The sequence below is a fragment of the Delphinus delphis genome, chromosome 4 (assembly GCF_949987515.2).
Source record: "Delphinus delphis chromosome 4, mDelDel1.2, whole genome shotgun sequence".
NCBI classification, from domain to species: Eukaryota; Metazoa; Chordata; class Mammalia; order Artiodactyla; family Delphinidae; genus Delphinus; species Delphinus delphis.
This window is the reverse complement of record NC_082686.1, coordinates 125,826,097-125,850,417: the sequence shown is the minus strand read 5'-3', so window position 1 is coordinate 125,850,417 and position 24,321 is coordinate 125,826,097. Positions and strand designations below refer to the sequence as shown.

The 24,321-nt window shown below is 43.7% G+C and overlaps 1 long non-coding RNA gene across 2 annotated transcripts in view; it reads left to right on the top strand.

Annotated features, from left to right (window-relative positions):
- The window catches only part of LOC132425068 (uncharacterized), a 107,413-nt gene extending 86,192 nt beyond the window's left edge, over positions 1 to 21,221 (top strand). Inside the window, exon 5 of one of the 2 annotated variants that reach the window (XR_009519333.1) lies at positions 21,119 to 21,221. This is a non-coding gene — a long non-coding RNA (uncharacterized lncRNA). Of the gene's footprint in view, positions 1 to 16,599; positions 16,900 to 21,118 lie in introns of those variants that run through there. The other variant, XR_009519331.1, reaches the window with a different exon arrangement.
- The last annotated feature ends 3,100 nt before the right edge of the window (positions 21,222 to 24,321 follow it).

The following is a 24,321-nucleotide window of genomic DNA, read 5'->3' as shown; positions in this document are numbered from 1 at the left end:
GCTGTCTTTTCTCCATTGTATGTTCTTGCCTCCTTTGTCATAAATTAGGTGACCATATGTGCATGGGTTTATCTCTGGGCATTCTATCCGGTACTATTGATTTATATTTCTGTTTCTGTTCTACTACCATAGTGGCTTGATTACTGTAGCTTTGTAGTATAGTTTGAAGTCAGGGAGCCTGATTCCTTCAGCTCTGTTTCTCAAGATTGCTTTGGCTATTTGGGGTCTTTTATATTTCCATACGAATTGTAAAACTTTTTGTTCTAGTTCTGTGAAGAATGCCATTGATAATTTGATAGGGATTGCATTGAATCTGTAGATTGCTTTGGGTAGTATAGTCATTTTCACAATTTTGATTCTTCCAATCCAAGAACATGGTATATCTCTCCATCTGTTGGTATCACCTTTAATTTCTTTCAACAGTGTCTTATAGTTTTCTGCATATAGGTCTTTTGTCTCCTTAGGTAGGTTTATTCCTCGGTATTTTATTCTTTTTGTTGCAGTGGTAAATGGGAGTGTTTCATTAATTTCTCTTTCAGATTTTTCATCATTAATGAACAGGAATGCAAGAGATTTCTGTGCATTAATTTTGTATCCTGCAACTTTACCAAATTCATTGATTAGCTCTAGTAGTTTTCTGGTGGCATCTTTAGGATTCTCTATGTATAGTATGATGTCATCTGCAAACAGTGACAGTTTTACTTCTTCTTTTCCAAGTTGTATTCCATTTATTTCTTTTTCTTCTCTGATTGCCATGGCTAGGATTTCCAAAACTATGTGAATAAGTGTGGTGAGAGAGGACATCCTTGTCTTGTTCCTGATCTTAGAGGAAATGCTTTCAGTTTTTCACCATTGAGAATGATGTTTGCTACGGGTTTGTCATATATGGCCTTTATTATGTTGAGGTAGGTTCCCTCTATGCCCACTTTCTGGAGAGTTTTTACCAAAAACGGTGTTGAACTTTGTCATAAGCTTTTTCTGCATCTATTGAGATGATCATATGATTTTTATTCCTTAATTTGTTAATGTGGTGTATCACATTGATTGATTTGTGTATATTGAAGAATCCTTGCATCTCTGGGATATAACTCACTTGATCATGGTGTATGATCCTTTGTTGGATGTTGTTGGATTCTGTTTGCTAGTATTTTGTTCAGGATTTTTGAATCTATGTTCATCAGTGATATTGGTCTATAATTTTCTTTTTTTGTGATATCTTTTCCTGGTTTTTGTATCAGGGTGATGGTGGCTTCGTAGAATGTATTTGGGAGTTTTCCTCCCTCTGCAATTTCTTGGAAGAGTTTGAGAAGGGTCAGTGTTAGCTCTTCTCTAAATGTTTGATAGAATTCGCCTGTGAAGCCGTCTGGTCCTGGACTTTTGTTTGTTGGAAGATTTTTAATTACAGTTTCAATTTCATTACTTGTGATAGGTCTGTTTATATTATCTAATTCTTCCTGGTTCAGTCTTGGAAAATTGTACCTTTCCAAGAATTTGTCCATTTCTTCATGGTTGTCCATGTTATTGGCATATAGTTGTTTGTAGTAGTCTCTTATAATCCTTTGTATTTCTGTGGTGTCAGTTGTGATTTCTCCTTTTTCATTTCTAATTTTATTCATTTGTGTCCTCTCCCTTTTTTCCTTGATGAGTCTAAGGGTTTATTAATTTTGTTTATCTTCTCAAAGAACCAGCTTTTAGTTTTATTGATCTTTGCTATTGTTTTCTTTGTTTCTATTTCATTTTTTTCTGATCTGATCTTTATGATTTCTTTCCTTCTACTGACTGGGTTTTCTTTGTTCTTCTTTCTCTAGTTGCTTTAGGTGTATGGTTAGATTGTTTATTTGAGATGTTTCTTGTTTCTTGAGGTAGGATTGTACTGCTATAAACTTCCCTCTTAGAACTGTTTTTGCTGCGTCTCATAGGTTTTGGGTTGTCGTGTTTTCATTGTCACTTATTTCTATGTATTTTTTAATTTCTTCTTTGATTTCTTCAGTGATTTCTTGGTTATTTAGTAGTGCACTGTTTAGCCTCCATATATTTGTGTTTTTTACAGTGTTTTTTCCTGTAATTGATTTCCAATCTCATAACATTGTGGTCAGAAAAGGTGCTTGATATGATTTCAGTTTTCTTAAATTCTCCAAGGCTTGATTTGTGTCCCAAGATGTGATCCATCCTGGAGAATGTTCCATGTATACTTGGGAAGAAAGTGTATTCTGCCACTTTTGGGTGGAATGTTCTATAAGTATCAATTAAATCTAACTGGTCTACTGTGTCATTTAAAGCTTGTGTTTCCTTATTTATTTTCTGTGTGGATGATCTGTCCATTGGTATAAGTGAGGGGTTAATGTCCCCTACTATTATTTTGTTACTGTCGAATTCCCCTTTCACAGTTGTTGCCATTTGCCTTTATGTATTGAGGTGCTCCTATGTTGGGTGCATAAGCATTTATAATTGTTATATCTTCTCCTGGATTGATCCCTTGATCATGTGTCTAATTTTAGACCTAAAATGATCTAAAATTAGACCTAAAATGATCTAAAATTAGATCATTCCTTATCTCTTGTAACAGTCTTTATTTTAAAGTCTATTTTGTATGAGACAAGTATTGCTACTCCAGCTTTCTTTTGATTTCCATTTGCATGGTATATCTCTTTCCATCCCTTCACTTTCAGTCTGTATGTGTCCCTAGTTCTGAAGTGGGTTTCTTGTAGACAGCATATATATGGGTCTTGTTTTTGTATCCATTCAGCCAGTCTGTGTCTTTTGGTTGGGACATTTAATCCATTTACATTCAATGTTATTATCAATATGCATGTTCCTATTACCATTTTCTTAATTGTTTTGGGTTTGTTTTTGTGGGTCTTTTTCTTCTCTTGTGTTTCCCGCCTAGAGAAGTTTCTTTAGCATTTGTTGTAAAGCTGGTTTGCTTATGCTGTATTCTCTTAGCTTTTGCTTGTATGAAAAGCTTTTAATTTCTCCATTGAATCTGAATGTGATCCTTTCTGGGCAGAATAATCTTGGTTGTAGGTTTTTCTCTTTCAACACTTTAAGTATATCCTGCCATTGCTTTCTGGCCTGCAGAGTTTCTGCTGAAAAGTCAGATGATAACCTTATGGGGTTTCCTTTTATGTTATTTTTTGTTTTTCCCTTGCTGCTTTTAATATTTTTTCTTTGAATTTAATTTTTGTTAGTCTGATTAATATGTGTCTTGATGTGTTTCTCCTGGGGTTTATCCTGGATGGGACTCTCTGTTCTTCCTGGACTTGGGTGACTCTTTCCTTTCTCACGTTAGGGAAAATTTCCACTATAATCTCTTCAAATATTTTCTCAGACCCTTTCTTTTTCTCTTCTTCTTCTGGGACCCCTATAATTCAAATGTTGGTGCATTTAGTGTTGTCCCAGAGGTCTCTGAGATTGTCTTCGATGCTTTTCATTCTTTTTTTTTAATTCTGCTTCTTGGCAGTGATTTCCACCATTCTGTCTTCCAGCTCACTTATTCGTTCTTCTGCCTCAGTTATTCTGTTATTGATTCCTTCTAGTGTATTTTTCATTTCAGTTATTGTGTTGTTCATCTCTGTTTGTTTGTTGTTTAGTTCTCCTAGATCTTTCATAAACATTTCTTGTATTTTCTCAGTCCATGCCTCCATTCTATTTCTGAGATTCTGGATCATCTTTACTATCATTACTCTGAATTCTTTTTCAGGTAGATTACCTATTTCCTCTTCATTTATTTGGTCTTGTAGGTTTTTACCTTACTCCTTCATCTGTGACATATTTTTTTTGCTGTCTCATTTTTTCTTTCCTTTTTTTTATGGGTGGGGTTTTGTTCCTATCTTACTGGTTGTTTGACCTGAGGCTTCCAACACTGGAGTTTGTAGGCTGCTGGGTAGAGCTGGGTCTTGGTGCTGAGATGAGGACCTCCAGGAGACCTCACTCTGATAAGTATTCCCTGGGGCCTGAGGTTCTCTCTTAGTCCAGTAGTTTGGACTCAGAGCTCCCACCACAGGAGCTTCAGTCTGACCCCTGGCTTGTGAACCAAGATCCCACAAGCCATGCAGAGAGGCAAAAAAAAAAAAAAAAAAGGGTGGGAGAACAATAACAAAGCAAAAAATAAAATTAGACTAGGAAACTAACAAATATATTAGAAAAAATATAAAAATAAAAATATAGATGAAACAACAACTGGAAGGTAAACAGAGCCACAATAGTAAAAAAGAGGAGGAGGAAAAATAAAGGTGGAAAAGTCCTTGGCTGTGGAAGGCGGGGCCTAAGCAAGGGTGAGGTTTGGGCAGTGAGCAGGGCCTGTGCTTAGGACCCACAGGGCTGGAAAAGGCCCTGGGTGTGTGGATGGTGGGGCTTAGGCTCAACAGAACAGAAGGGGCCCAGACGTGCCTCCCGCCTCTGGTCTCAGAGAGTGGGGGACCCCACGTGAGAGCTCAGTAAGTTTCCTGGGCTCAAGTGGGTGGGACCAATGCCCTCCGCTCCTCTCCCACTCCTCCTGTCCTGGAGGGTCCCTCCTGCCTACCTTTCCTGTTCTCCTTCTCCCCCCAGTCTCCCTCCTATGCTCCCAGGATGCACACAGCCCAGAGGGGGCCTCTGAGGGTGTAGGACCTGGCCCGAGAGCTGGGCAGACTTCTCCAGCTGAATGGGCAAGGGGCACGCTGGGTGTGCTCCCTGCTGATCCGAGCCCCCAAGGGTCCCTTCAGGTGTGGGAACCCCTCCCCCATCTCAGCCACCCCCTCAGAGGCACCAGTCCTATCAGCCCTCCACTTTCCTCCCCCCTCAGTCCCCCCACATCCTACCAGTTTGCTTGGGGGTTCCTCCCAACACCTTGGACATTGAGGTCCCCCACCAGCGTCCTGCAGGTGCCCTAGTCATGGGGAGACACGAACTCCATGTCTTCCCACATAGCCATCTTGATTCCACTCCCTACCTATGATATTTTATTGCAATTATTGATTTCTCAATCTATCTCCTCTCTGAATTTTTAAGAAATTATCCCAAACTTAAGATAACCATCTAGCCTTTCAGGTAACACTCAAGCATTATCTGATATGCAGGCCTAAAGGGAAAGTAACTTTTTTTGACTTATTACTTTCTTTTATTTTTTTTTTAATTTATTTATCTATTTTTGTCTGTGTTGGGCTTCATTGCTGTGCGCGGGCTTTCTCTAGTTGCCGCAAGTGGGGGCTACTCTTCATTGAGCAAGTGCGTGGGCTTCTTCTTATTGTGGTGGCTTCTCTTGTTGCAGAGCACGGGCTCTAGGCACGTGGGCTTCAGTAGTTGTGGCTCACAGGCTCTAGAGCGCAGGCTCAGTAGTTGTGGCACATGGGCTTAGCTGCTCCGCAGCACGTGGGATCTTCCCGGACCAGGGCTCGAACCCGTGTCTCCTGCATCGGCAGGCGGATTCTTAACCACTGCACCACCAGGGAAGTCCCTATTACTTTCTATTGATTAGAGACCAGGTTCAGGAAAGTTAGATGTTAATTTGTAGAAGACTGATAATTTGCAAATGATTTGTATCTCAGTAAAGGGGCAAACTATTTCTTTCCAATCAAAAAATAAACGCACAGTGGTATGGGATTAAGAGATACAAACTACTGTGTCTAAACAGATAGGCAACAAGGATATATTGCACAAAAAATGAAATATAGCAATTATTTTATAATAACTTTAAATGGAATATAATCTATAAAAATACTAAATCACTATGCTGTGCACCTGAAACTAATAATATTGTAAATCAACTATACTTCAGTATAAATATGTTATAATAAATAAATAAACTCAAAGGTTAAGGTTTTTAGGTTGCTGTAGGACATTAACAGGTTTTATACTGGACTTTGCAATCTTATTCCAGCATTTTCTTTTTCCCATTGACAAAATTTAGCAGTTTTTCCTATCCTCTTTTGAACCAGTTTTGCCATTTTGTCAATCTCATGGTTAATGTCTTAAATCTTTGGCACATCCTCATTATATTTTTCCAAGATCATGTTTTTCAAAGTGAATGAAAGATTCTTTAAATTCCATAGTGCTTTATAATTTTCAAAAGTTTCATACACATGATTTCATATAATACCATAATAACACTTTTTTCCCCCTACCCCTATATTGCCCCTCCCTGCTTCTCTCTCCCCATTGGTAACCACTGGTTTTTTCTCTATATGTGGAAATCCATTCTTTATTCATTAGTTTGTTTTATCTTTTAGATTCCACATATAAGTGATAGCATACAGCATTTGTCTTTCTGTCACACTTATTTCACATAGCAAAATACCCTCCAAGTCCATCCGTGTTTTTTCAAATGGCAACATTTTTTCTTTTTTTATGGCTGAGTAGTACTCCGTTGTATGTATATGTATGTGTGTCTGTGTGTGTGTGTGTGTGTGTGTGTGTGTGTGTGTGTATAATGTCACAGTTTCTTTATTCATTCATCTATTGATGGACATTTAACACGTATTGGTTGCTTCCATGTCTTGGCTATAACAGTGCTGCTATAAACATTGGGGTGCGTGTATCTTTTCGAATTAGATCATGTTTTTACCTTTTTAAAAAAAAGTATTCTTTGCCAGAAGCCAGGAGCTCCTTACAGATAGCCATCTTTGAGTCCTTGTCCTGTGTTTCTCAAACTTAAACGTGCATCCAAGTCAACTGAGGATTCTATAAGTCTAGGGATGAGGGGATCCTGAAATTTAGAATTTCTAGCAGCTGCTGTTGGCCTTAACCCTGAGCACAATGCCGGGACTTGAAAAATGCAGATGCTTAGAAAATGTTACTGTAAACATCAACCTGTATGAGTAGATGACATGTCTTACTCCTCATGCTACCTCCCTCCAATACCTATCCTTTATTTTCACAACTTATATGCAATAATACAGAGGATCTAATTTTGGTGGGGACACAGTTGGTACACCTTGCTTATCACAATGACCAGAGTTTAGTGAGAGGGTGAGGGAAAATGGAAGAGGGCTCACCAACAATTGGAAAACGTAGTCAATTTGGATGTCAACTAGGGCACCTAGGATGGTGAGGGCGCTCCCATCCCTACAGAGTACGTCACCACAGGACCCTCAGCAAGAGGGTAACACCAGCAGCATTGCACAACCTCATTCCCCACAGGCCAACTGCATCTCCCCTTAGGCAATTTGGGCTGCAGAGAAGTGAATCATGGCCACCGCACCTACACTTCGGGGGCTTCTGACCTACAGAGTGGACAGAGTGTCCAGCTCCTGTTGTTTTTGGGCCTCTCACCTTCACGTGCCATCATGTTTATACAGTTATGGGCAGTAAACTCTCTACGACTAGAAAAATAAAATAATCGAGTGCCTCCTCTGTGGATTCAGGAAGGATTATGAGTGTCTTCCACAGCGGTTCTCAACCCTGGAGGTACGTCAGAATTGGAAGCTTGAGTAAAAACACGCTTGTGCTAGGGTCCCACCTCCAGAGAGCCTGCTGTCATCAATCTGGGGTAGGACCCGAACAAGAGTATTTTTAATATCTCACTGCGTCTTTAGGGGAAATAACAGCCACATTAGCTGCCCTGTCATTTAGAAAACTGGGAAGTTGTTGGCTATCGACTTCTTTAATCATCCCAGCGGCACTAAGGCCAAGTGTCTCTAGTCATCTTAAGAGCATTGCAAGATTTCAAAGAAAGTGGTCCTACTTCTCTGTGCTTTATAATGGGAATGTGTTAAAACTGCTTTTGAGAAGAAAGCACTAGGTGGTACAAAAGGTGACATGCGATGTAGATGACATGTGAAGCCTGGCAAAGGTGTGACTTCCCCAAGCACCTGGGAAAAAAAAGGAAGGATGTTCCACCTGAGGCTGAATCTAAAAATCCACACATAATGGAAACAATGAAACGACTAAGAAATTGTAAATCGAAGATTATGAAGTTTTCTTTGGTATTTTTTATAAAATACTTATTTATTGAAAGAAAATACTTCTAAAAATAAATTACTTTGGAAAAGTTATATGAAGTAAGAACATAAAGTTTCACACTTCTGCACCCTCGTTCCCTCCGTGTCACTGCTTCTCATCCTTTACGTGGAATCCGACTGCTGGCTTAGAAAGGAATGAAGGAGAATTCAGCCTGAAAGATGACCTGCATCAGTACCTCTGTTCATGAAGAGGATGCCTTTGGACTTTGCCCATCCTCATCCAGAAGGTTTCTTCCAGAGGCCAAAACAATTGGGAAGGCATGAGGGGCATTGAGAAATAAGATCTAACACTATGGGAAATGTCATTAAATACCAACACAAATGTTAAATACAGATACCTATTTGTAAAGTCTAGAAGAAGGAGGAGGAAAAGGAACAGAAGAAAAGCTAAAATACAGAAGACAAATGTACACAAGCCATGACAAGTGAATAGTGGCCGCCATGTGTTTGTACTGTGTGCCGGGTACCTTATATGTGCTATTTTGTGGAATTCTCAAAAGAGCCCAATGAGGCGGAGTCATTATCTCCATCTCTCAGATAAGGTCTCTTTTCTGTAGTGGCGGCTGAATCAGCATCTTTCCCCTCTTGGACAATTTTAAATCATTTCCAAATTTGATGTCAGGAAGGGAAGGGCACATCAGGGGCCTCAGGCTAGCTGCTACTGGGGGGATGGAGAGGACCCTGAGCATCTCAAGGAGAGCAGAGCCCTGAGAAGGAAGGAGGCTGGGACCCTGAACGGGCCCAGGGAAAACCAACAGACCAGGAGCACCCACACTGGAAAATGAGAAAGAGTGAGCATTTTTTTTTTTTTTTTTTTTTTGCGGTACGTGGGCCTCTCACTGCTGTGGCCTCTCCAGTTGCAGAGCACAGGCCCCGGACGCGCAGGCTCAGCGGCCATGGCTCACGGGCCCAGCCGCTCTGCGGCATGTGGGATCCTCCCGGACCGGGGCACGAACCCGCGTCCCCTGCATCGGCAGGCAGACTCTCAACCACTGCGCCACCAGGGAAGCCCAAGAATGAGCATTTTGATTCATTCATTTGCTTATACATTTATTCGTTCATCCATTCAACAACCACTTACACAGGTTACTATGTGCCAGACACTGTTCGAAGTGTTCTACAAATATCAGCTCACTTAATACACAAAACAATATTGTGAGGCACGTGCTAATACGATTCCCATTTTACAGATAAGGAAATTGAAACACAAGCTAAATAACTTCCCAAAATATTGTTATTAAGCCACTGATTAGGAGTTTTATTTGTTACAGCAGTGAGGTTGCCTTGACTAATACAGTATCACTATATAGATATTTTCTGTTCAGACTTAAAGATATTGGACTTCAAAGGTATTGGAAAGGAAGTTCAAAAGACATCTCACATTTTGATGTGCCTCAGTTCAAAACATTGATGAGAAGGATGAGTTTATTTGGATGGTGTAGGGGGCATTAACACCTTGACTGTTAATGATCTTTTTGAAAGTATCTATACAAGTTTATCTACAAAATCTCTTGTGAAATGCACTGTCTTTTAAATAAAATAAGTAAGTTTATCTCTCAGATTCAGGTGCCTGTGTGTTCTCATCTGTTAAATGAAGGGTAGGGACGGATAAGCTTGGAAGTACCTTCCAGCAACCTTCAGCAACAGCTTTAAATTCCCCATGTTGAGGCCATCCCAATATGAGAAATTTAACTTAAACTAGGAGTAATTGCTTTTCATAACCAGTTCATAAACTCAAGGCTGAATCCAAGCCATTGATCCCAGTCTTTTAACTCTGAGCCAGGAGCAGAAGGCATGAAGAGTCTGTGTAAGAACGTGAGCATTTACAGACACCAGCTAATATAAAAGAACTGTAACTACACTTTAATTTGGCTATCCTTTGTTCGAAAATCACACGGTGTATGATTCTACGATAAATAAAGTGATAAGTAAAGCACTTTCCTCGGAGGCATGGATACAGCACTGCCACACCTGGAAAGGTTTCTCTGAGAAAATGTCAGATCAACGGAGACGATTTGACCTCCTCTCCTTTCCATCATTTTCTACTCCCTATTGTTCTCTGTCCCTTTACTTCCTCCTCATTAGAGCCTCTGGATCTCTCATTTTGCGCTTCCATCATTTGACATTGAATTCACCTTTCCTTTTGACAGGACCTGCTGCTTTATATTTTTTTTTTTTGCAACTCTGCAAAGATAAAAATCTCATTTCTTAATGAAAACTGAGACTCAGATACAAAGTATACTCAGGAATTGGTTGAATTGACAAAGAAAAAAGGAAATTATTGAAAGAGCTGATAACTGACCCGAGCCCAAACCCAATGTTAAATCTGGCGTAACTATTCTCTTTTTTCAAACCCAGAGCTGAACCAAAATCACTCCTTTTGGAAGGTTTTGTGAAACTTAATCAACACTGCCGTGGGGTATGTGAATGATGACATTTACAACATCAATGAAACAACCTGCACTGTCACTGCCCTGAACCTAAACCAAACTGGAACAACCCTGGGTGTAAATAGAAGCTAAAACCCAAGTGGAACGTTTTAAAGTTCTGCTCCATGTAGGGCTAGGGCAGCAACCACCGTTAATTTTATCGGGTTGACTTAGTCGTCTCTAAAAATAGACAGATCTGCACATTTGATTTTACCCTTCAGGCAAGTGGGTTCTTACTTATGCCACAAGCTACGGTTATGTTCCCAAACACAAGTTCACGTGCCCGACACACAGTGAGGCCAAACAAACCTAAAGGTCGAAGTTTGGGGCAGAGAAAGATTTATTGCAGGGCCTGGCAACGAGAATGAGTGGCTTGTGCCCAAGAAAACCCCGAACTGCCCGAAGGGTTTCAGCAAAGCATTTCTAAAGGCCAGGGGTGCGGGGTGGAGGGAGGGAGTGCTCAGGGTATGTGATCAGCTTGTGAAGAGTTCTCTGGTTGATGCTGAGGTAACAGGGCGGTTAACGTTATCCATCCTTAGGTGCCAGTAGGTCAGGGGGCCATGTGCTCATGGTCATCAAGTAGTTAATCTCTTCCATTTGGTGGGGGGGTTAGCATCTGAAAAACTCAGGAAATATGCACGAGATACTATTACCTAGGTACTTCCGAGAGGAGCTAAAGCAGAGGCTATGAGGGAGGGGTCTGTCCCAGGAAGGCACCGTAGGGTCCTGCTCAGTTGCACTTAGATACCAAATCCTCTCTCTCTCTCTCTGTCTCTCTGTCTCTCTGTCTCTCTCTCTTCTCTTCCTCCCTCCCTGCCTCCCCCTCTCCCTCTGCACCCCCTTTCCCTCTATCCTTCCCCCTTCCTCTTTACCACTCTCTCTTCCTCATTCCTCTTCTCTCTTCTTTACCTTTGATGAGTGGAGAGGGGTGAGCAGGGATGTCCTCCAAGTTTCAACCTTCTTACAATTTCCCCCTTAAGGGACCTAATTCATCTCACGAATTCAACTCCTTATCTCTGTCTATGATTTCTACTTTCTGTCTCTAGTTCTATCCTTTCACCTAAATTCCAGGTCTACGGGACACATTCATATAGAGGATGTGGTACATTGTCTCCAAGAAAACTGCATCAGTTCTTTCCCCCTTTGAGCGGTACAGCCTGTTCCTTCACCCCCGGTGAATCTGGGGGGCCTGTGACTGCTTTGATAACAATAATGGGTGTGATGCTGTGAGACTTCGAAGACTAGGTTTTAAGTAGCCTTGCAGCTTCCACCTGGACCTCTTAGAACACTAATTCTAGGAGAAGCCAGCCCTGAGGGAAGCCAGCCACCATGAAAGAATCCAACTACCCTGAGACTGCCATGTTGTGAGGAAGACCACACCAGCCACAAGGAGAAGCTATATGGAGAGAGCGATGCCCAGCCAGTCCCCGGTGGCCCAGACACTGCAGCTCAAGCACCAGACAAACATGAATTAAGAAGCCATAAGGGGCTTCCCTGGCGGCGCAGTGGTTGAGGGTCCCCCTGCCAATGCAGGGGACACGGGTTCGTGCCCCGGTCCGGGAAGATCCCACATGCCGCGGAGCGGCTGGGCCCGTGAGCCGTGGCCGCTGAGCCTGCGCGTCCAGAGCCTGTGCTCCGCAACGGGAGGAATCAATCCCAAGGGAACACTAGCCAGTAGAGCTTATCAGGACCACAGAATTGTGAGACATACTAAGAAATGTCTGCTTTAAGCCACAGAGTTTCAAGGTGGTTTGTTATGCAGTAATAAATAACCAGAGGAGACGTCTAACTTTCATTCAGTTGCTGATTCTTTCATCTAGCAATTGTCCATTGAACAATTACTTCATGTGCAACAATTTGCAAGGTACCAGGCATAAGCAACGAATAAGACAGATCCAATTCTTACTTCCATGTGGCTGACAGTCCTTCCGAAGGAGAGATGTTGAACAATCATTGATCCATCATTTCAAACTTCTAATACCTCCTCCTCTGCTCTTGTGCTCAGCTGGTTAAATTTTCTCATTTTTCATTGAGATAACAGAAATAATCAGGGAGGGACCCCTTCACTTAGGGACCTAGGATGTAGACTCCTAACATACCAGCATCTCTGTGGAACTCTCCACCCACCTTCTCTCTTGTTTCTTGGAATGAAGTGTCCCCGGAGATCACCACAACCACTTGAGCCCTGGATTCCATCTCCTTCGCGATGACTTCTCCATCACATTCGTCAGAAAGCAAACAAGCTACAGATGATCTCGACCAAGTCCTTGGCTTGAAATACCATCTTTCGGCTGATGGCCCAGGGATCTGTATCTCTGGCCTGAATCCCTGCCCAGAACTACAGACTGGTACATATCCAATAGATACACCACCTGCTTGGTCCCTCCACTTAGACATCACCTGAGGTATCTTAATAAGCTTCTCAAACTTAACATGATGCCCACAGAACTCTAGATGTCCTCCCTCTCCTCTCTCACATTCTTCTCTGTCCCAGTAAATGGCTTCCTCACAATTCTATCCCTAAGATAGGTTAGTGGTCCTTGATTCCTCTCCTTTTTTTACTCCCGCCTCCAATCCAGCTGGGACCCCTAGTGTCTCTACCTCCAAAACATACCCTGAGCCCACCCTTCACCTTCAGCCTCTCCATCTCAGTTCAGGCCCCCATCCTCTCTCAGCAGACCGCTGACATTTCAAGCCTCCTTATTTCCACCCTCATCCCTCCACCACGCATTTTCCTTACAGCATCCAGGGTATCTGTTAGAAATATAAATCGTGTCACGTGATTCCTCTGTTTAAGGGCTTCCATTGTGCTTAGAAAGCTTGTGTCTTCGTACCCTTGTTTCTAAACTCTGTGTCCTTATTTCCGTGATCTGGCCTCTCAGACTTCATTTCACGTGACTCTCACCTTCATCCACCACATCCTAGCCGCAGGTCTTATTTCCCTCGTCGGGACAGGCCGAGCTCACTCACCCCAGGGCCTTTGCACCAGCTCTTGGCTGGGCTGACTTGCTAGTCAGCCTTCAGCTTCAACGTCTCCTTCTCAGACTACCCAGCCTAGTATGCTTTCTGACATTGTTCATGATTATGTATTTTTTAACTTATTTTTTCCATCGCCCTGCACCTAGAGAGTAAGCTCTGTGAGTGTAGGTGTTTTGTCTTGTGCGCTGCCACCTCCTCAGCTCCCAGAACAGTGCTTGGCCTATAGTAGGTGCTGAGTAAATGTTTGTTGACTAAATGAATGAAACGATCACTAGTGTGATGAGAATGATGAAGAAGAGTGCCAGCTACTATGGGAGCAAACGGTGAATGGACTAACTTAGTTTCAGGGGTGCGGAATGGGAACCATCTTCCTGAGAAGGTAGCAGTTTAGCGAAGACCAAAGGAGAAAGAGGAGAAAGTCAGATATCAGGGGGGCAGGGAGGAGAGCAGAAGACCATGCAGAAGATCCCTGAGGGCAGGAAATGCCTGGCTCCTGGGGAATCTGAGAGAAGTTCTCAGGGAAGGAGGCTGGCAGACAAGGCTCTGGGAAGGGTTTCCATGCTTTCAGGTCACTCATCTCCATCTCGCCTAGACCTGGCTCATCTTTTTGCCAATCCAGAGTCTTCATGAATGTGCCTCTTCCGGGGGTTCCCCTATTCTCCCACAGGGTCCTGGAACCCTGAGGTTGCCTCTGCTTCCTCTCACTCAGAACTTCATGTCCCTTGGCGGCTGGGGGGGGGGATCCCTGTCCAGTTGACCACCCTCTCAAATCTCTCTCACATCTGCTCTGTGGTCGCCGTTCTCACCACCCACGTGGCAGAGAGGAAGAGCTTTGCCTCGTGCCGGTCCTCAGGCCTCTGTCTCAAAACCTCAGCAGCCTTCCAGGGACCCCCTGATTCTAGCCCCACCCACACAAGTCCTACCAAGCTGTACCCCGCACACTAAATCTTCCTGGGAAGTGGGCTTCTTCACAGCACTTCTCCACCCAAAGACTTCAGTGGCCCCTTAACTCCGGCAGCACCCTCTCTCAACCCCATCACCAGGCTCCATACCTCCCATCCAGCCCGATTTCCCAGCACCCCTTCTAAGACTCCTTCTTCACAGGGCAGTGAACACACCCACCTCCTTCCCTCCCGCATGTTTGCACACGCCCCGGCATGACCTCCTTTCTTCTCTCAGCACCTTGAGCCCTCTTCCTCCTTCATAAGACATCTACCCATCACTCAGTATGTGGCCGGTAAAGAGCTCAGAGTCTAGAATCAGATTGCCCAGCTCCACCTCGCACCTGCAGTGGAACCGTGGGCAAGTGAGCCACTTCGCCTCTCTGTGCTTTGTCTTCCTCATCTGCAAAATGGGAACAATAGTAACCAATTCATCAGGCTCTTGTGCAGATTATATGAGTTAATATATGTAAAGTACTGAGAACAGGGCCCGGTACGTTGAAAGCACTAAAAAGTGTTTACTATTATTTTTGTTGTTGTTATTATCACTCCACCTTTTCTGTCCTGAACTCATAAAGCACGCAGGATAATCCATAACACAAATTTAATGCTTAATTTTATACCAAATTGTATTTTTCCCTTTTGTTTCCGGAGACCCCTGGTAGGATCCTAGTTTCTTTGAAGACAGAGAAACAACTAAGGCTGTGTTACGTGCCAGCAGCCCCAGGGAAGGCTGAGATGAATCAGACAGAGTCCTGGCCCTCAAGTTGCTCACAGGCTAATAGAAGGAGACCAGCCTGTAATCATCATTCAATACCATGGGGCATGGGGGTGTGATAACAAGAAATGCATGGGAACTCTGGCAGCACCAAGAAGGGGCTTTCTGGCAGCAAGGCTGCCCGAGCTGTAGGTTGAAAGAATGAGAATCAGATCTGTAAAGTAGGGAGCGGAGGAGACTGGAAGCATTTCACACTGACCCACACCAGCTGAGTCTCCTTTCCTTTCTATGGAAGTACTAGCTCAACATCCAAAAAGCACTGAAAAGGATTTTAAACTCCACTGAAGTTTTAAAAGCAGGGCCTAAATCAAACTACATTGCATAACGCACAGCAACTTATCCTAAAATCCCTCCTCAGCCATCCGTGCCCGTCTCCACAGCAGCCACTTAGAAATCTCCCCTGGCTCCTTTCCACACTCTCTCTTTGCAAACTTTCTCCACAAGTTCCTCCAGGGTTGGCTGGTTCCCTCTCCCCTCCCCACTTCTGCTCAGCTCTTCAGTAAGGAGACACATTTAGCTTTCCTAGGCCTCCTTCAATTCATCTTTTCTTCTCAGCAGCAACAGAAAGCCAGGCTCCAAGACCTCCCTGGCAAGGAAGGAGGAGACTGCAAACATTTATTGCACTATACTTTCTCTTCTGCCCCGTCACAATCCTCCCTAGTGAAAGGTTTGCTCTCCTCTCAGAAGAGGATGTCTCGCATCCAGGTCACCTTCCAAACTCATAACCCACCCAGCAAAGTCCCCCAACCCTTGTCTCCTGTTGGACTGAGCCAGATTCTCCTCTGCCATCCGTGAGGTGGGGTGGGAGAGGATGCTGAGGCTTCCTGTGAGGACTGGGTCCTTCAGAGTTTCTTCTAGAGCAATGACTATTGAGCTTTTCTGAGACTCATTGTAGGAAATACATTTTACATTGCAGCCAAGTGTACGCATATGCACACAGACACACACACAGCTGAAACGAAAGCTTAATAAAACATTACTTAACCTTCCCGTGCTATTTTCTAGTCCTTGTATGTCATTTTAAAGTGGGAATAAGCATCAGCTTTTAGGGATACAAAGTATTTACAGCTAACATGACATGAGGTCTGGAACTTGCTTCAAAATAGTTGAGACAGAGGGCTGGGGTGTAGATGAAACAAGATTGACCACAAGCTGATAATTGTTGAAACTCGGTGAGACGCACGTGGTACATGGCGGTTCATTATACTGTTCTCTCTAATATTTCATATATTTGATATCTTCCATAATAAAAATTTAAAACAGAACAAAAATATTGGTCATGCCCCACTAAATTGATTTCACAATCCACGAATAGACCAAGAACTACAGTTTGTAAAATACCTTCTAGAAAATCCAGGAGTTTGAAACTAGATGGCAGGGGAGAATGTCAACATCTAAATTTGATCTAATACACACACACCCCAACCCCCAAACCAGGTCTACTTCTTCTTCTAAGATTGGGAGGTGGGGTGTTTGCTGAGTTTTGTTTCTCCTCAGGGTACCGTCGTTTTCAGATGTCTCTCTTTGACAAACAGGAAACCTACATGGCAGTTATCTCCACCCACCAAGATTCAAGTCCGTTTCTCATTAGCTGAGATCTCCTGGACACGGGAGGATTTTGCCCAAGGCCCTCAGCAATCCTGTCTAGGACCAACCCAGTCGTATTAGGAGCAAATTAGGGGACACTGTCTGTGAGCAAAGCCCTGCAGAGACTCAGAGAGCATCCTGGACGGGGCATGGAAACCTGCTCATCCCTCCTCCACGACCAGCTTGTCACCATTTCTGGCTCCTCAGGTGCACTTTGGTGCCTCCCTGGTATTCTCTGAGGAACTCCATGGTCACTCTATCCTCTTCTTCCTTTTTACTTAGTTTAGTAAAGTGAGATTTCAGACGACCCTTTGGTTTGTGGCCAAGTGTAAGGTTGTTTATTATCTGTTGGTCACAAGGCACTCTGAACTAGCTTCAGCTCTGCTTCTCCAAATCTCTCCATCGCACTGTGCTGAGTGGACGCTGCAGACACCCCTCGTGTCTGAGAGCACATGTGTGCCATTTCCTGTTCCCTTTGGTCTGCAGCTATGAACTCTATATGTTACCAAACCAAACTTGGGCCCACCCGCTTGTGCACAGTAAAGCCAACCTACCAACACCAGCTGTGGTGAAGGAAAGTGCAGCGTGTGTCGTAAGGCGCCAGACAAGGAGACCAGGGCAGCTCGTGCTCAAAAACCCTGAACGCCTTGATGGTTTTCGGGGAACAGTTTTTATAGGCAAAATATATGGGGGGAGGACTGAGGGTGTGTGACCTTCCTCAGATTGGTTGGTGGTGAAGTAATGGGGTGGTGTTCCAGGAATCTCAGTCATCGGCCGTTTGGTTCCAACCAGTCTGGGGTCCACTTCTTGTGGCCATCCCCCACCTGCATGGGGGCCTTTGTTCCTGTAGAAGAACTCAGAGATGTGAATCGGACTGTTATGTATACCCCTGGAGGGGGAACCAGGACCCTGCCCCATCACTGCGCTGTTGTTTCCTGACTGTCTTTCCTTTGTTTCTGCATTCCCTCACTCCTCTAATTAGTAACTGAATCTGCCCTTTGGAACTCAGGGAATGTCGAGGAGGCTGAAACCTTTTCTCTACAAACAAGAAACGGGGGACATGGAAAGGCTTTTGTACTTGGGAGGGTCCCCACAGTGTCCTGCTCAGTTTCATATCTAGAAACCACACTTTGGTGAAAAATCTTTCCATAGCTGAAGCAATTCTGCCACACAGAAAAACAGAGGCTTCTAGGGTTTGAATCCACAGTGTTGACCCTGAAAGCCCGCATTTCTCTCCACCAGAGTCCTGTCATCTTTATAACTCAAGATTCTCTTCTCCCATCCTGCCCACAATTCCTCACGTTTTTAATAGTAAATAATCCCTACTAGTAGTTTCTAAGCCTTTATCACTCGAACCACTGCAGGAACCCAACACTACTAGTATCTGTACGGATTAAAAAACTAATATGGCAGTGTAGGGAAAACACATTGAAAAGTTGGTAGAGACAGCCATAGCAGTCCTGTAGGGTGTCTGCTTCAAGTAAACAGAAAGGAAGGTGATTGTTACATTCAATCTAGACAGTGAGCATAACCAGAAGTAGTGCCAGTGTGCTCATCAGTTGGTGTTCCCTGAATGCTTTATAATGTTTATATTTGATGTCAAGTTGCCAGCCTCTCGTGCTATGGTCTCCATTGTGGAGGTTACTGCCTTTATGAAAGCTCCTGGTTGAGGAAGGGTGGGTGATGCCTATTGCCTATAATATAGAGAGTGTGGTTTCATGTCCTGTCTAGACCAGATGGCTGTTGAGCTTATTCTAAGGCTCCCTCTACCCACCTCCTTGGCTCTCCTGAATGGCATTTTCTGGGCACTGGTAGACCTGCCTCAGGTGGGTCCTGGCTGTGCGGGGCCTGACTGTATAACTGCAGTACCAGTTGACCTCTTAGATCTGCTGGGTGGGGGCTGGCACGTGACCCCAGCATCATCATTCCTAGAAGCCATCAGCAAAAAGGTCCAGTCTCAAGTCCTCCAAACTCTAACCAGTACGTGGAAGAGGAGGCCCCAAAACACACTATTGAATTATTCTGGGATTATTTAAACAAGATTTCAGAACAGTACTCCTGGCTATAAATGCATAGACTACTTTCTAGAAGAAATTACACACCATCTCCATTCCCATAAAGTGGACTCCATTCCCATAAAGCTGACTTTCTTCCTAATAACGTACGTACGGCGGTTAGAGATTCGGGTGGTGACCTTCATCAGCACGTTGGGAAATGTGGCAGCCCACCATGGTGGGATGACAGTGAACCCTCTTTTACTCTTTACTGTGACTCCTTGCAGGTACCTATTCCCTATAACCAGCCCTTGAGCCACCACTGCCAGCTTTCTTGGAGATGCCCCCTATTGCAGAACCCTCGTGGAGTGTCTGTTCCTCCATCTGGCTAAGAGAAGGAGAACTGACCCATTCATGATGGCTCTGAGGATTAAAATTCCACACTCCAGTCCAAAAAAAAAAGAAAAAAAATCACACCCACGTACACACTCATGAAGATACTTCTACAAGCTGTGACACGGCTGCTTCTGTTGCTTAAAGGGGATTCTAGTCCAGCCTTGCTGGGTCAGATACTGGGCCTCTGGGGTCTCTATACCCTAGAGGAGGGGACTAGGTCTGGTCTAGGACAAGGTCATAGTACAGTCCCATGGCTTCAGGAAACCCTGCTGTCCGAGTCTGCGATCACTATGGCAGACACTTGCCAGGTGGGGTTGCTAGGTAACGCCACAGAGTGGGATGAGTAGCTCGCTGAGCAACTGGGTACAGGCATCCTCTGCACTGTGTACACTATTCGTACCACCCATCCCTGATAGCTACCTCTGACTTCCTTTCTCTTCTGGAATGGATCTGCATTTCAGAGACTGTTCATGGGGGCTCAGATCAAAACAAAACAAAACAATAAAATTGCCTGCAGCCTGTAAGCCAACGAGGGAGTGGACCCTCTCAGTCTCGGGCAGTGGCCATGGGCAAGCTGGATGGTTTATCAGTGCAGCCAGCCCTGGGTTAGACATTTCCCCAAAGGTTGGTTCCACAGCTTGGAGTGCTTCAGAATGGGTTCCAGCATTTCCCTAGGATTCTGAGGTGCTGCTCCGCAGAGAGAGTTTGCTGTACTGAGTCCATGCCATCTACTTGGCGCGCTAACTCCATCATTAGATGCACTTGGTGACGGTGCCCTTGAAGCTCAGTTTGGGGGGATATTTAACTCAGTGGATTGCTGGACCTCAGGGCCAAAGTCTAGGACAGCTTCTCCCTCTTTTGCTGGCTTGGCCACAGAGTGGCTAAAACCAAAGGAATAAGGCTGGGAAGGACTAAGAGTTTAGAACCTATGTTTTCTCCTTTTCCTTTGCAGCTCATGACAGAGAGTCGAGGACCTAAAGAGCAGGGCCCCACGATAACTTTCGAGAGCCCTAGGTACTTCTATCTTCATGGGCCTCTTCCTCCATAAAAAACATTTTAAATTGTATTTTACTGATGGATTGCTATAAAGGACAAATATGTTAGTATAATATACGAAAATATTTTCTTCAACCTAAAAATTAAGTTTCTCTTTTGATTTTAGGAGAAATTAAAACATTTTTATGGACCTTTAAAAATATTGTGGGTCCTGGGTACCGTGCCTGTTTTGGGCTTAATGGATGTCAAGTCTGGTAAGAGGTCCACTGAGTACCTGTAGATTGATAGGAAGATGAAGGGCAAGAACACGATATTCAGGAGGGAGGTTTGCAGAAAATCCTTCACTGTGTCTCCTTCCATCTGCTTCCTGCTCTCAGCCGTGATGATTTCGGAATCTCCAATTCACTCTGAAGGGTGGGAGAGAGTACGTGGAGGGAAGCATCATTTCCCACACACAAGTCACCACAACACTGTAGTAACAGAGGATTACAGTTTCCAATTTTAAAGAAAAATTTATTTAAGCACACTAACAGAAATATCAAGAATAAATTTTGTCCTTCACTACAAACATCCCTGCCGAAGTCCTAGCATTAGTCGTGAGAAAGACTGTTTTAAAAGATGTTTACAGGGCTTCCCTGGTGGCGCAGTGGTTGAGAGTCCGCCTGCCGATGCAGGGGACACGGATTCATGCCCCGGTCCGGGAAGACCCCACATGCCGCGGAGCGGCTGGGCCCATGACCCATGGCCGCTGAGCCTGCGCGTCCGGAGCCTGGGCTCCGCAACGGGAGAGGCCACAACAGTCAGAGGCCCGCATACCGCAAAAGAAAAAAAAAAAAAAAAGATGTTTACAAAGCTACCTTCAGAAACTTGGGCTTTGCTGTCATAATATTTTTCAGCTGTCGATGAACTGAGTCTCCATACTTACGATCCACCGAGTCACAAATAGAAGGACATAAGATTGGCAATTTCTCCTACAATATTTCACACTTGTCAATTTCAGAACTTATCACCTAGAGACAATGTATTACAATTTTCTTAGTCTGTGTGGTTCTAATTCACTTTCCCCTACCTTATTCTACAGGTCTGCAGATGGCCAGAATCTCAGATGGAATTGTGAAATTTTCCTATTCTTTTCAAAAGATATTTTTAGTTCACTTTCCCCTAACACAGAAATGCCAGGCGGCACATTTAGCAATAGACTGTGTGTGTCCTCGAACGAGAATGGAGTGTTACAAAACTAGAGATTGAGAAATGCTCTTAATATTGCCAAGCGAACTGAATTATTATTGTTGGAGAGGAAAAGTAATTTTCCCTCTACCCTTTTAGGTTCTCGGCCAAGACTCCCTGTAATTAAAAGACAGATTAACAAGAGAAAAACAAATTTAATTACATACCTAGGGGAGCACCACAAAGATATAAGGCCCAAAGCCACCCAAGCAATTGAGCCTTGTGTACCAGCCTGAGCTAAGGAATGAGATAGGAGCCTGGGGCTTCAAAAGGGGAGGAGGGGAATTCACAGGAGGATGTGAAGAGCAGGTGTTCGGTAAACAAACGTTGCCCTGCCACACAGACAGAAGTCTCTCAGATGATGAAGTTCTCTCTTGTAGTAGCTCTCTTCCTGGTACAGGCTCCCTTTCTAATTTCTTTTAGGCAGTTAAGGGGGAGGCGGGGAGGGTATAAAGCTTTTCCTGAGTCTGCTGGGTCTTGAATGTCTTCAGCTTAAAATAATCCACCTGCCAAAGTGGCACGTTCTGGGGTGGCTTATTCTGAAGCCCCCTCATTATCTTAGAGTAGCAGTAGGCGAACTACAACCTGTCAGCCAAATCCAGCCCACCACCTGTTTTTATAAAGCCCAGGAGATAAGAATGGTTTTCATATTTTTAAATGGTTGAAAAAAAGACAAAAGAAGAATATTTCGTGACGTGAAAATTATGTGAAATTCAAATTCCAGTGTCCATAAATAAAGTTTTATTGGAACACAGCCATGTGAATTCATTTACAGATCGCCTATGGCTGTTTTCATGCTAGAGGGCAGAGTTGAGTATTTCCGGCAAAGACCATTTGTCCCACAAAACTTAAATGTTTACTCTGGGGCTTTTTATAGAAAATGTTTGTATGTCCCTGAATTAGAGCCTAAGAATTCTTACATAGGATCACAGCCACCACATTCCTTCTAGTAATCACAGTACAGGAACTCTTAGTCATGACTAATATTACTACTTAACCTCTGTTGACCTCTTACTGTGTGCCTGGCCCTGTGCTGCGTGTTTTTATCCGTTATCTCATTTAATCCTCACAACAATCCAGTGAGATGGACAATGTCATGGCCTCCATGCTATAGATGAGAAATGTGAAGCTCAGGGAGACCAACAACTTACCTAAAGTCTTAGCAAATCTCCTGACTGGGTCCAAATCCAAGACCTTCTAGCACCAAAGTTCATACCTTTACCTCTGGTGTCATTGTCACTCCCAAGCCTCTCCTGGCGTCATGGATGTTTGCCACTAGTACTCCATTTCTTTTTTTTTTTAATTGAAGTATAGTTGATTTACAACGTTGTGTTAAATTCAGGTGTACAACAAAGTGATTCAGTTATACATATATATTTTTATTCAGATTATTTTTCCTTATAGATTATTACAAAATATTGAGTACAGTTCCCTGTGCTATACAGTAGGTCCTTGTAGATTATCTATCTTATATATGGTAGTGGGTATATGTTAATCCCAAATTCCTAATTTATCCCTCCCCCACCCCTTCGGTAACGATAAGTTTGTTTTCTATGTCTGTGGGTCTATTTCTGTTTTGTATATGAGTTCATTTGTATCATTTTTGTTTTAGATTCCACGTATGAGCGATATCATATGATATTTGTCTTTCTCTGTCTGATTTACTCCACTTAGTATGATAATCTCTAGGTCCATCCATGTTGTTGAGTGCCCTATTTCTGAGTAAAGACTTCCATAAAACTTCACTGCTTACTGCAAAGTAAGGCTTCCTTTTATTTGTCCTAATTTGCACCTTTTCCACCTTCACAAGGGAGCTCCGGGTCTGGTAAACTTGCTCTTGGTGAGTGTGCGTTGATACAGCCATAGCCTCTCCTGTTATGTGTATTTGACTCCCATCTGCCTCAAAACCTTTTTTGGGGGCAGGGGGGTGTCTCTGATCTCTGCATATGGGAATGTCCTCTGCTCTTCTTCAAGCCTGCTACTGTTTTCTTTAACTGCAAAAACCAGAGCAACATATGATATTCCCAGGTTCAATAAACTGGCAGGATAGGGCTTCCCTGGTGGCGCAGTGGTTGAGAGTCCGCCTGCCGATGCAGGGAACACGGGTTCGTACCCCGGTCCGGGAAGATCCCACATGCCGCGGAGCGGCTGGGCCCGTGAGCCATGGCCGCTGAGCCTGCGCGTCCAGAGCCTGTGCTCCGCAACGGGAGAGGCCCGCGTACCGCAAAAAAAAAAAAAAAAAAAAAAAAAAACTGGCAGGATAATGTTTCTTTTCTTTTCTCATGTCTTCCTTAATGATTCCCACCATTTCCTTGTTGTTTTGTTTCATCTTCTTGGGGCCACGGAAGCAAGAGAGGGCAATGTTTTCAGTTTACGGTACCTTCCCAAGCACATTCCTGGAACATAACTTTGTTTGTCCTGCGCTAAGGGTTCTATACATTGTTCACATTAGTTTTCTCTGAAGAGTTTGAATATCATTTTCCTGCATAGTTCACATTCTTTTAGTTCTCATTCTAAAGGGAAAGAGAGGCACGGGACAAGGTGTGTGTGTGTGTGTGTGTGTGTGTGTGTGTGTGTGTGTGTCTGTGTGTCTGTGTGTGTGTGTGTGTGTGTCTGCAGTGGAGACGGCTGCCCAGTGAGGTGGAAGGCCTACATTCCTTTACAGGAACTGGAGCTTCCAAACATCTTTCCAAGAATACCAGATATGATCTAATCTCTAAATTGGAAGTCAGCAGACTGTTCCCATGACTCATGACTCCAGATACATCTTTCAACAATCAGGCCTTCACTTCATGGCGGTGGGAGTATCTATACCTAAGCAGTGTGGATAAAGCAGATCTTTAGGAAAGGCTCCCATTTCTTCCAAAGAGTAAGAACAGATATATTTATATTTATTTATTTATTTATTAACATCTTTATTGGAGTATAATTGCTTTACAATGGTGTGTTAGTTTCTGCTTTACAACAAAATGAATCAGTTATATATATACATATGTTCCCATACCTCTTCCCTCTTGCGTCTCTCTCCCTCCCACCTCCCTATCCCACCTTCCCTCC